General features: G+C 33.7%; 1 protein-coding gene across 2 annotated transcripts in view; it reads left to right on the top strand.

Annotated features, from left to right (window-relative positions):
- The window catches only part of LOC148852689 (FAD/NAD(P)-binding oxidoreductase family protein), a 141533-nt gene that overhangs the window by 119883 nt on the left and 8590 nt on the right, over positions 1 to 13060 (top strand). The window lies entirely within an intron of this gene.

Genomic DNA, 13060 nt, shown 5'->3' with positions numbered 1-13060 from the left:
TAAAGAGAGGGAGGAATTTGAAAATTGTTATAGGGGACTATATCAATGGATGAACATAGTATCAGTTTGTATCATATCCATATCGGAAGATACCGACCCAAAACTTGTATTGGTTTGAAATGGATGCAAAGAATTGAAACTCTTCATTTCATTGTGTTCCATGTATCAGTTCAATGCCCAGATATATGATACAATATCGGCCAAATACATTGATTTTTTGAACCTTTGGGCCCTGTTTGCTATTCGGTAAGTTACTTACCTAGGTAAATGCAATTACCTGGGTAAGTTTTTCCTGAGAAACACTTACTTGGGTAAGTGCATTTACCCATGTTCTTTTATTTCTCATGTAAATAAGGCAATGACCATTTTAACCATAAAATTTCATTACTAAAAAGGGCATTTTTGTCCCATTCAAGTGTTAGCAACTTTCCCCCTAGGTGGGAAAGTTATTTACCCACCTAGGAGATGGGTATCACTTACCCATACTCAGGAAAATAAAGTTTCCTTGGTCCCCACATAAATATGAAAAAAGAACATGGGATTCTTGGTCAATGGGAACCAAAATCCCATTGACCAACTTTTCCCCCTCTCAAAATCCGAAAAAAGAACGCCCCCTTGATGCTACCTCGATTTAGTTGAGAGTATCTATAAGTACAAAAAAAAAAATTACATGGCAATGCAAAGACTATTTTGTGGGCTCCTTATTTTGCATGGATTGACCAAAGTTGACAGAAAAAACTAAAATAACAAGAGCCATTAACTAATGTTTGTCCAAACTATCTATGGTCTTTGAAGGGGTGACTTGGTTTCATACCTAACCTTTGGAATTTTATCTTGTGTAAGGGCTATATATCATTTTTCTTACTTTTGTTTCTACAAACCCATTAACCCAACCTTCTACAATGGTTATAGCTCAATACCAGTGGCCATTACCTAATGTTTTGTGAAGAGACTTGATGTATCCTATTAGTATATTCCTTCTTGTACACTATACATTACTCTTTTATTGTTTTGTTTCTCTATTTCGGTCCTATAAGGGCATTTTGGGGTAGGGCTTCACTAATTCTTTTGACACCCTTGAAACTACTAGTAAGTGTGAATGTGCTTTGCACGTGGCAATTCTAGATGATGACAATAATAGGAACAATGTATCTAAAATTTTCTATAAAATTCATATACTTGTTATATTTTTATATTTTTTGTTTTTAACTATTATTTGGTTGTTGATTGCAAAATCCAAATCTGATTACGTAAGCACCTCATATTGGGCTACAAATTTTTGGGTATCATTGCGAGGCTTACCTATTTAACTAGACTCTTCTTTTTGTAATGTTTTATCTTCTTAGTGTATAGTTCTTTGTTTATTTATAAAATATGTAAGATTTAAAGAGGGGGAATTCAATGAGGTGCAAATTGTAATATAAACTGCATTTTAAACCTCACAATTAAATAGGGATTTAATTCAAAAAATGGATATTTTAGTGAGAAGAAAGTTTCACAATTTTATTCATATGTTTAATAGTAGTGTCAATATGGTGTTATAGATGTGTTCAATTCTTCTATAATTTTTTTTTTTATTTCTATGTATGTAAAAATAATAATGTTATTTGCACTTAATTTTTGTTTAATGTGTTAAATATATGATATTATACATGTGCCCAAATTCTTTTTTTTTTGAAAATTTATGTTTTTTATATTTGTTAATTTTTATTATTTAATTATGACATTAAAGGTTAATAATTTTGACTCAAAAGTTGAATTATTGATCTTTGCCAAATAGGAAAATAATTTTATTTTTGGTTAGTTTACATTATGTATTTTATTTTCATCATCAATAAAAATAATTCTTGTTAATTACACTTGTTTTTTTTTAAGTTGATTGATAAAAAATTCTCATAAATGTGTCTATTTTTTCTACATTTTTTGTAATTTTTAATATTTATTTATATTTAAAAATTTTATTATCAAACTATAACTTCATGGGTTGGCCAATTTAATTTGGATGGTTGAATTGCATAGTCATAACTTGGATAAAGAATGACTTTTGTTTTTGAATAAGTTTTAAAATATATGGATTTATATTGTTAAAAGTATTGGACATAAATCTAATTAGTAACATTTATTAGTGAAAATTTAACTTAAATGTGGAATTGAATAAGAGAGAATGAGAGTTAATACATTAAATACAAGAGTTAATGAGAGTGGATTAAATGAGTTGAAAAGCATTAATTTAAATTACATTTTCAACCTTCATAGTTAGAAATTGACTAAATAACAAATGTGAGCATTTTATTCAAGTTTCACACCCTCATTCGTACTTTCTATAATAATATAGATTTGCTCTCTCTCTCTCTCTCTATTTGAACTAGGAGGTTGGCGTGGTATTAAAGCAGGTCCCTCAAACATGTCTTTCATTAAAACCTGTTGTTAGGAATTTGAAGGAAGATCTATGGATATTAGGTTGATTGATTTGCATCTGGTTAGAAGTTCTATGGAGGTTATTCTGATCAACACAAGTTCTTTGTTTTTTTTTTCGAAAATCATAATCAGCCTTAAGTTTTCTTCTTTTTCTCTTAATCGGCTGTACCAATCAACTTGAAACTCTAGATCTTAAGTTGCCCAAATCATTTTTAAATATTTCTACAATTATTTTCTGGATTGAATTGGATTTGAATGTTCTTCTATCTTCTTTATTCAACAGTCCGATAAACTTACCTAGATATTCACACGTTAACACCTTCATGTGGCTTATCTTTAACCGAATATTGATCTCTTTGGTGTTTTTGATTATCCATTTCACTATTAATAAGTTTGGATTTGTATTGGTGGGGCAGTTGCCTTGGTCTTCTCCCTCCCTCTCTCTCTCTCATGCTTTGGTTCATTATTGTTATTCTTCTAAATTGTGGTTATTTATTAAGATGGTTAACAAGTTGATGTTATACCAATGAAATTTGATGGGGTTAATTATAGCATGTGGATGTTCCACTTTGATTTATTTGTTGAGGGAAAAGGCCTAGAAGGTTTTATCTAAATGGTAAAGTCACTAAAACTAATGAAACTGAAGCCAAAGTATTTCAATAATAGAAGCTTGATAATGGAAAACTAGTGTTTTGGATTCTAAGTTATATAGAGACCCATATTGATGTATCTAGATGAAAAATGTGAACATCTTATGAGATGTATCCTTGTATGAAGAAAGTCTACTATCAATAAAACATGTCTAGGCAATATTAATTGAATTTGAAATTTTTGCTTATTGCCAAGGGGATAGGAAGATACAAGTATTATGCAAGATATTTAGACTTCTGAGTAGCATATGAGTTAGTCCATATTGATTCTTCATATTCTTCTAAAGTATATTAAGTGTCTTCAGAAACATTTTAAGAGATGGAAGGTGAATTAGTTTCTCATGAAACTTAGACCTATGTATGATAGACATAATTATGTCTAATAGTGTGATTATGCTCTAGGTTTCTCATCAGATCTTATAACATGCACTAACTTTGGATGAATTTGATCAATTGCCTCATAATTAGGTTCTAGTATGGCATCTATAATTGAATTAACACATGGGTTGTTATTTTTTGCATGGAAGCTTTTGTATGGGCTTATTTAAACATCATGTTATAGGTCTAAGCTGTAAGGCATTAGGGATTTCTACCTAAAAGACGAAAAATGGCAGTGGCGGTGTTCTTTAGGACGGCTAAGAACAAGAGGGTAGGAAAGTTGGAGGTCTCAAACTGGTAAAGCTTACGTAGGGCTTGGGATGGATGTCATGTGGAGATCCTCAAAGATCCCTTATTAATAGAGACTATCTCGGAAAAGGAGTGAAACTTTCTCACTTTGGGAAAGCAGTCCCATGTTCATTGGATCTGAAACAAGTTGGCTAGGGGTTTGCCACATGTTCATGCAGCTACATGGTACTGAGGTTTCCGCTTCTTTTTAAAATCCACATGTGAGTACAAGTGCAGCTACTCCCCTTCTAGAACCTTGACCATATGCATCACTAGAGACATTACCCTAAAGAATGTTTAAGTGTTTGGTTCAAAGTAATCGAGGAGAATTAAGAAAAAAAAAACAATCAGTACTTTTCTTGTATATAGTGTATACAAGAAAGATGAGAAGCTTTTGAGTTTCTTGAAAAGTTAGTAAGAGCCATTTTTGTTGAAGAGATTCTTGAGCTTCAATAATTTTAGAGGTGAAAAAAGATGAGAAGCCTTTGAGCTTGTATAGTCTCTCCTATCTTTCATTGGGTTGAGCATCTTTAAAGAAACTCTTGGAACTGAAATAGTTTGAGATTGTGCTATGATATCTACCTACTAAGAGGTCTCTTGTTGTAAACTTGCTATTGTATTATATTTTTATTATCTTGAGAGCAAGTAGATGTTCAAGTTTTGAACATTATAAAGTTCTTCTTGGAACTTATGTTAAGCCCAACTACAAGGTTTTGTAGGCACCAAAATCCCTACTGGTTAGGCCTTCTTGGTACCCGTTAAGTATAGCTAGTTAAGGTATTGTAGGCACCCAGAAGTCTTGCTAATTGTAAAGGTTTTGATGGTGCCTGTGAAATCTAGTTAGTTAGTGGAAATCCTCAATGATGATCTGAGATAGAAGATATAAGCAAGGTTGGTCAAACCTTTATAAATCTTGTATGCGTTATGTGTGTGATTGTGTTTTATTTTATTTTTTTTAAGTTATTGCAATTAGATGTGATTCAAACCAATAAAATTAGAAGAAATATTTTGATTAGAGCAGAAAGAAGGAAGGAAGAAGAGGAAGACAACAAGGAGAAGAAGGAAAAATGAAGAAAGGAAAAAGAAAGGAGGAGTTTGATAATCTCCTCTTTCCCCTTATTAAACTTACTTAAGTTAAATAATTTACAAGGAGGCCCTTAAGTAGGCATCTACATAAGCAATACACTTAAAAATAAAACAGAAGCGAAAGGCCCATAAAGAAAGAAGGCCCAATAAGAAAACATAACAAGAAGGAACAAATAAGAATGACACTAAAGGACTAGGGCCCATTTAGCCAGTCTTTCTAGACTCCCCCTCAAGTTGAGCATATATATCAATCATGCCCAGCTTGCTTATATAGTGAACCAACTTTCATTTAGGAACACCTTTTGTCAAAACATCAGCCAATTGTTCTTTAGAAGCAACAAATGATAGGGAGACTTCTCCTGAAGCAACTCTCTCTCGTATAAAATGCCTGCCAACTTCAATGTGCTTAATTCTGTCATGTTGAACATGATTATGTGCAATGTTGATAACAGCCTAGTTGTCACAATATAACATCATTGGCTTCTCACAGTCTATACATAGTTCTTCTAAAAGTGATCTCAAGCACAAAAGTTCAGAAACTCCATATGCCATTGCCTTGTACTTTGCTTCAGTTGAGGATCTTGCCACTACAGACTGCTTCTTACTCCTCCATGATACAGTGTTCCTTGCTACCAATAGCACAATAACTTGAAGTGAATCTCCTATCATCAATACATCCGGCCCAATCAGCATTAGTGTATGCTTCCAGCTTCATGTGTCCATGCTTAGCAAACAATATACCTTTCCCTGGAGTCCCTTTTAGGTAGCACAGAACCCTCTCAGCAGCTGCTAAATGTGTATCTCTGGGAGAATGCATAAACTGGATAATTACACTAACTTCATAGGAAATATCTGGCTGAATCATACAAAGGTATAATAACTTCCCAAACAGTCTCTGGAACACTCCCTTATCGGGCAATGGTTCACTCTTAGTAGTTGACAGCTTATGAATTAGGTCTATAGGAGTAGAAGCAGGTCGAACACCCAGTTTACTAGTATTTGCAAGAAGATCAAAAACATACTTCCATTGAGAAATGAAGAGACCATCCTTAGATCTGGCAACTTCAATTCCCAAGAAATATCTGAGTTCTCCCAAGTTTTTAATTTCAATCTCAATGTTAAGAAAACTTTTGAGATGAACAACTTTATAGGTGTCATTACCAGTAACCACAATATCATCAACATAGACAATCAGAAGGGTCATTAAGGAATCTCTCCTATTAACAAACAATGTATGATCCGACTGAGTCTGCGTGTACCCAAAAGCAATAAGAGTAGCCCGAAATCTGTCAAACCAAGCTCGAAGAGATTGCTTAAGGCCATAAAGGTATTTTTTTAGTTTACAAACCTTTCCTTGCATCTCCTTTCCATACACCCTTAGATGTAAAGACATATAGACCTCTTCATATAGGTCCCTATCTAAGAAAGCATTTTTTACATCAAACTGATGACGAGGCCAATAAAAAATAATAGCTAACGAGAGCAAAACTTGAACTGAAGTCAACTTGGCTACTAGGGCAAAAGTTTACAGGTAGTCAATATCTACAGCTGAATATACTCTTTAGCAACCAAGAACAGAAGAGGAGAAGAGAGAAGAAGAGAAGAGGAAGAGAAGAGGAAGAGGAGAAAGAAAAAGGGTGAGGTTATTTGCGTTTGACTGCCCCACCAATCTACTCATATTTATGATTTAAAATATTAATGGAATTCCACTAATACCCATACTTCCTACATAAGAAACAAAAAACAAATAAATATGGCCTAACTACCATAACTACCATGAAATAACGCAAAGATATAAATAAAAAATAAAGTATGGGACCAGACGCTAACAACTATCTCTACAGGGAGAGGGGCGCCTAACCCCTTTCCCTCCTTGAATGGATTCAATAGTTGTCTTCGGTTTAGAGTTACCATTAGACCAAAATGATTTCATAAACAATTCCTAATAGGCCCATCACTCCCAATTCATCTAATGATGGATCACGACTCAAAATTAGCCCAAGTGGGGCCTTTCGTGACACTCGCAGCTATTATGAGTTCTTTCTACACTAGGAAATGTGAAGGGCATCAAGCATATTCATAGGAAATGACCGTGCTGGAAGCCTGGAACTCAATGTTACTCCAAATTAGCTCAAGGTGATGTCCAAATGAGGCATTGTTCATTACAAGTGATGCAAAGCCAAATTCCATGTATTTACACAAGGCTACGATTGCAAGTATCTCTATTGTTCCTCTTTGTTAATTGGCATTAAGATTTTGAATGGGAAAACTTTTGAGGAATCGAAACAAGTCATTGATTCTAAGTTTGGAATTGCCAACGTTGACCTAGTAATAGGTAAATATGAGCTTGAAAACCAGATATTAAGTTTGGGAAGCCAACATGTTAGAACAAAAGACTAGATATTAAGTTTGGGAGTGTACCAATCGTTGGGCTCAAGTTATTCATCGTTAAAAGTTAAAAGGAGAAATCAAGTTTTATTGTCCATCCCATACCCTCAAGATTGTTGAAACATGTCAAGCCAAATATTAAAAATGTTGAGAATAATGGGAGCTTGGAACCTTTGGGCATCACCGTGAGAAGGATTAGCATCTAGTCACTATTCTAATTTCTCTTGATGATGTGGAGATCCTACCTATAATTGTATAGAATATAACCATTATCATCTGTTAGTAAAAGCCGTAGCAACTCTAAAAGGAACTAATAGTTTTTTGATAAATAGAATCTAAGTTAAAAGTTTTGAAAGGAATGAAATTTAGGAACTTGATAAGTTTCTAAGCCAAATTAATACTGAAGTAGCTTTACCTAAGGAAAGGCACAAGGTTCTAAGACTAGATTGATAATGAAGTGGCTTCACCCAAGGAAAGGCATATAATTTCAAAACCAGATTGATAGTTAAGAAGCTTCATACAAAGAAAGGTAGAAGGATTTAAGGCCAGATTAATAATGAGACAGCTTCACCTTAATAAATGCATAAAAGATTTAGAGCCAAATAAATGGTGAAGGGGATTTACATTTAGTAAAAGTATTGATTGCACAAAGTACCTTATCACTAGTCTCAAAGGACTTTTTTAGATAACTATGGCATTTGTAACTCATCAAGATTTAGAGTTACACCAAAAGTAAATGAAGATCAATCTTTAAATAGAAATTTGCATTAGAACAATTTTTATTCTTTAATCAAAACTTTTTGACACGAGGGAATAAACATTTAGAATGCAAAAAGTAAGAAAATCCACTATAACAGTAGGAGTAATTCATCTTATTGATTCCCTTTTCAGTTTGTTTATGGGGACAAATTGTTGCTTTATAAGACCAAGTAAGGTTTCTAGTAGAATATCTCTTATTGAGAGATTTTAGGCTTGTCAGTAAAGGCTTCCTTTTAAAGGGTTCAAATTGCAGTTTTGCTTTTAAGATACCATATTAGTCAATAAGGGTAAAAAAGATTTTATAGTCCCATAAATAATTTTAAAGAAGAAATTAAAAAAATAATAATAATAGGCCATTGACATTTAATGTACGCTCAAGTTTGTATGTCCAAATATTGCTTCTAGTCTAGGCCATGAATATATTCAAGAAACAAGCAATGAGATACTTGCAAAGAATTAAAGATTTCATGCTTACATTTATGTAGTTTGATCACCTTCAAGTGATTGGCTATTTAGATGTGGACTATACTGGCGGTTGTTTTAACACTAAAGAATTTATGTTAAGTTTTCATGCTTGCTAGAAAATCCATTTTATGGAAGAGTGAAATGATTAGATGTAACATAATCTGGTTTAAAGAAAAGCTATCGTTGCCTGATATGAGATTACTTTTTAGGATTTTATGTTGTGGAATTCCATCTCAAAGCTTTGGGTTGAGAGTTCCTAGACAAGAGTTCAAGTAAATCAAGCACATTGTCATAAAATATTGTGTTTCTTGAGAAGAAATGCGAGATCGTTAGGTATCCATTGTGCATTTTGGTATGATGTACATCCTAGCTAATCCATTAAAGGACTACCTCCAAAATTTTAGAAGAGCATATTGCTCATTTGGAACCAATTGACTATTTCAGTTATGATCACAATACAGTTAATGATGATCTACATACTCAAGTTTTTGCTCCCCAAAAGTTTATGTATATGGATGTTAAAGTAGTAGATATGAAGGGCTTCTATCTAATACATAAGCATGTTGATGAGACAGAGATTTTATGATGAGGCCAAAACAATAACAAAAAATGAAAAAAAATGTGAATGCATTCTATTTTGCATTTTTTTTTTGTAGTAGGATACCAAATTGTTGTTTTTGGTTAGCTTTGTTGATAGTTTGGGACCAAGGTATTTTTATCATTTTATAATTCAGATTCTGGTAAGGGGTAGTTGAATGTACATCTGTTGGGTTTTGGTCTCTTGGGTCTTTTTGTAACAAAAGTTATCTTTTGAGGGTTCATTTGAAGCTAGTTTTGTTCTTAAATAGTTGCTTGTGAGAGGACAACATTCTAGGGGCTTATGTGTAAATATCTTAAACTTCTCCAACAACCCATTAGGTCTTATAAAAGAAAAGGGGATTGTTTCTGTAGGGGTCGTTTTTTGGTTCTTTGTCTCTTGATTGAGTTGTAGCTCAACCCCAACTAGGGTTTTCAAGTATTGGGATCTTGGGTTTTGAGGAGTTGACCCATTTTGGCACCTTCCAATCCCTCTATTGTTGTGTCCACATGGAAAGTAAGCTTGCTACCATTGTTACTATAATGAGTCAAACTATTTTAGGAGGAGTTTTGCTTTAGGTTCAGGTTTGAAACCCCTAAAAGTCCAACTTGTTTTGTTGTTTTCAGCTTGGTCTTGTGCTTATTGTTGTATACTTGAAATGTTGCATGTAATTTGTTTTTTTATCCACATCAAGTGGTATTAGAGCAAGTTCTTTAGAGCAAGTTCTTTCCTTGGGTTTGCTTTAAAGTTCATCTCGTTAGTGTTTTTTCTATATTATTATGGCTGTAAGGGGTGGTAGAAAACCACAATATATCACTGTAGAGGTTTTTTAGGAGGCTATAAGAGGGTTGCAAGAACAAATTGAGCATCTTGCTTAACCTGTAGCTCAAAATGCTACTAGAGATAGTGATGTAGCAAGTGATTTGGAGAGGAAGAGGAATACAAGCTCTTAGAGTTGATGAATAACCCACTAACATTATTAGTGAAGAAGACATTGAGCAACCTAAAGGTGATCAACATGAAAGAAATAACAACCAATGATGGGAAGACCGAATAATGCAAGCTCTACAATCCAATTAGGGTCATGGTGTTCAACTTCATATTAACGAGTTTGATGATGAGTTTGAACCTAAAGAGTTTCTAGATTGGTTGGATAAAATTGAAAATTATTTTGATTGGAAGGAAATGAATGAAGAAAGAAAAGTGAAGCTTGTAACATAAAAAATGCATGGGATAGCCTTGGATTGGTAGAAAAGTTATCAAAGAAACAGAGAAAGGAAGGGGAAAATATAAATGTTAGTTCTTGGGGAAGAATGAAAGAAAAGGTGAAATCAAAATCTTACCATCAAATTATGAGCAAACTCTTTACCAAAAGGTACAGAATTTAAGGCACTGGGAAAATAGTGTAAAAGAGTATACAAGAGAGTTTAATAGATTATTTATTCAAATTAATATGACAAAAACTAAACAACAAAAAGTTAGTAGATATATTAATGGTTAAGAGTTTCCAATACAAGATCAAGCCATCCTGCATTGCTCATATAAGGTAAATGATGCATATCAGCTAGCTATGAAGGTTGAAGCTCACTTGAGTTAGAGCTTAGGGTGGAAACTAAGTGCTTTCCAATGTACATTTTAGTTGGTCAAAGTGTTGAGGCTGGTAGGGGTCATTTGACCAACCAAACACAAGTACGCAACCTACAGTCCAAGGGACCTCAAATGTAACAAAGAACAATCAAGGGTAGCCTACTATTAGATGTTTCAGTTGGGACATCATTCCAATGAATGTCCTAAGACAAGGATTGAAGAGAAAACACATCTAGTTAATGAAGGCATTGACGAACAACAAGATGATATATGCCATGTTGAGGATAGACAAGTGGTTAAAACTACTAAAGCTAATGCTTTAGAAGAAGAAAATTTGAATGGGGACATTGAGGGTGAAGCTCTATTGATACAACACTCCATGGTTGTACCTCAAGAACCACTACTAGGGGAATGGTTGAGAAAGAATATCTTTAAAACACATTTTACAACTGGTGGGAAGTTATGTAACATGGTTATTGATAGTGGGAGTAGTGAGAATCTTGTTTCTTAAGAGATTAAGTTACAGCTCAAGACTGTACAACACCCTTGACCATATTGTATTTTGTGGTTCAACAAAGGAAATGAGGTAAGAGTTTTTTCTAAATTCTTAGCTAATTTCTCTATTGGTAATACATTTAATGAATTAATATGGTGAGATGTCCCAATGATGCATGTCATATTCTTGTGGGATGCCCATGGCAGTATGACTATAGTAATTCATTATATGATAAGAACACTTATAGCTTTGTGAAAGACAATAAGAAGATAACTCTTAAACCAATGCAACTTGATTCATTTCCAAAGAAGGAAACTAAGACAACCAATACTCTCTTCTCCTCAAATAAATTGGCTCAAGAAGATGAGAATTTGAATGTTGTTTATGTGCTAGTTACAAAAGAAGCTAGCAAAGAAACACATATTCTAGAGATGGTGAAGAAACTACTTCATGAATATGCTGATGTGATGCCTAAGGAATTACCTAATGGCCTTCCTCCCATAAGAGATGTACAATATCATATATAATGCTAGGAGTAAGATTACCTAACTTACCCCACTATAGAATGAGCCCTAAAGAGCATGAGGAGTTTCAAAGACAAGTAACAGAGTTGTTGAAGATGGGACTGGTCCATGAGAGCTTAAGCCCATGTGTTGTACTAAATTTGCTCATGCCAAAGAAAGATGATAGTTGGTGTATGTGTATTGATAGTTGTGCTATTAACAAGATTACAATACATGTTTCCCATACCTCACCTTGATGACATGTTACACACTGGTTGGCTCATAAATCTTTTCAAATATAGATTTGAAGAATGGGTACCATTAAATTTGTATCTGAGAGAGGGATGAGTGGAAAACTACATTCAAGACTAAGGAAGGTCTTTATGACTAGGTAGTTATGCCATTTTGGTTGTTTAATACTCCTAGTACATTTATGAGGTTCATGAGCCAAGTTCTAATGTTGTTTATGGGGAAGTTTGTGATAGTTTATTTTGATGGCATATTCATCCACAACAAAGATCATTACAGCCACTTAGAACACTTGAGAGCATTCTTATAAGTCTTGAGACAAAAGCAACTATATATAAATTTGAAAAGTGTAATTTTATGACAGATTAGTTCGTGTTTTTGGGGTATATTGTTTTAAGACAACGGAATTTGAAGTGGATCAAGAAAATGTTTAAACTATTCAAAAGTGGCTAGCACCAAAGACCTTAATTGAAATTCATAGTTTCCATGGAATAACAACATTTTATCATCAATTTATAAAGAATTTCAAAACTATTGTAACACCCATTATTGAATGCTTGAAAGGAGGTGAGCTTGCTTGGATTCCTACTACTAAGAAAAGCTTTCAAGAGCTAAAGATAATGATGACCAAAGCTCCAGCATTGGATTTACTTGATTTTAGCAAGCTCTTTGAAGTTGAATGTGATGCGTCACATGTTGGGATTGGAGATGTTCTTAGCAAGAAGGTTGTCTAGTTTCTTACTTTAGTGAGAAACTCAATGATTCTAGAATGAGGTATTCCACTTATGATGTTGAGTTTTATGTCATTGTATAGGCCTTGAAATTTTGGAGGCATTACCTTATCCAATGGGAGTTTGTTTTGTATTCAGACCATAAAGCATTGAAGCACCTTAACTCTTAGCAAAAGATAAAGGGAATGCATGCAAAAATTGGTTGATTTTCTATAAGAATATAATTTTGTTTTGAAGCATAATACTGGTCAGCAAAACCGGGTATCCGATGCACTTAGTAGGAGAGTTCACTTGGTGACCACAGTGTCTACTAGTGTTGTGGGATTTGACTCCATCAAAGACCAAAACCAAGATGACCCTTATTTTATCAATATTTGTAAAATCTATGTAGTAGGTGACAAGGATATTCAAGTTAAGTTTGTGTGGAATGATGATTATTTATTTATGGGCAATGGATTATGTATTCTATCAGAGTTTTGAGGGTG

Source organism: Nelumbo lutea, chromosome 5, assembly GCF_056320005.1.
Source record: "Nelumbo lutea isolate HS-2025 chromosome 5, American lotus-T2T, whole genome shotgun sequence".
NCBI lineage: Eukaryota > Viridiplantae > Streptophyta > Magnoliopsida > Proteales > Nelumbonaceae > Nelumbo > Nelumbo lutea.
The sequence above is the reverse complement of the archived record's forward strand: the minus strand, read 5'-3'. Positions and strand labels throughout refer to the sequence as shown.